Source organism: Calidris pugnax, unplaced genomic scaffold, assembly GCF_001431845.1.
Source record: "Calidris pugnax isolate Ruff unplaced genomic scaffold, ASM143184v1 scaffold347, whole genome shotgun sequence".
NCBI lineage: Eukaryota > Metazoa > Chordata > Aves > Charadriiformes > Scolopacidae > Calidris > Calidris pugnax.
In genome coordinates, this window is record NW_015091298.1 from 411,192 (window position 1) to 411,968 (window position 777).

The following is a 777-nucleotide window of genomic DNA, read 5'->3' on the forward strand; positions in this document are numbered from 1 at the left end:
TGTATTTTTTTTAACCGGGGGCTCTTGTGCCCGGAGATGCTTCTGCTGGTCCGTGTTGGGTGGTGGAGCACCTCCAAAGGGGTTTTCTCCGTGGGTTCCCTGATGTCACGCTTAGGTTGGCAGTGCCAACAGGTTGCCCAGGGAGGTGGTTGAGGCCCCATCCCTGGAGATATTCATGCAGGATGGTCCCTTCACGTGGGGACACAGTGTGGGGACATGGCGTGGGACACGGTGTGGGGACACGGTGTGGGACATGGTGTGGGACATGGTGTGAGGACACTTTGGGATGTGGGATGGTCCCTTTGTGTGGGGATACAGTGTGGGGACACGGTGTGGGGACATGGTGTGGGGACACGGTGTGGGGTCACAGTGTGGGGACATGGTGTGGGGACACAGTGTGGGACATGGGTTGGGGACACGGTGTGGGGACACAGCATGGCCCCCTTTGGATGTGGGGGGGGACACGACAGACACACGGACACGGGAGGGGCCCCTTGTGTGCTGGGCTCATGGCAGGGGGCCCTTCCGTGTGTTCACCCCCCCTTTCATTCTATGGTCCCCTTCCCCCGGGGTGGCAGCCGGGGGCATGCCCGGGGGGATGTGGGGGGGAGGACATGGCACAGCCCCCCTCCCTAGGGGCGTGGGGACACCAACACGTGTGTGTGTGTGTCCCCTGCCCAGGGACCCAGCATGGGGTGGCCTGGCCGAGCTCCTGCTGAGGCCGGACAAACTCATTGCTGGGATAACGGTGCTGGGCTGGGACCCCCCACCTCCCCC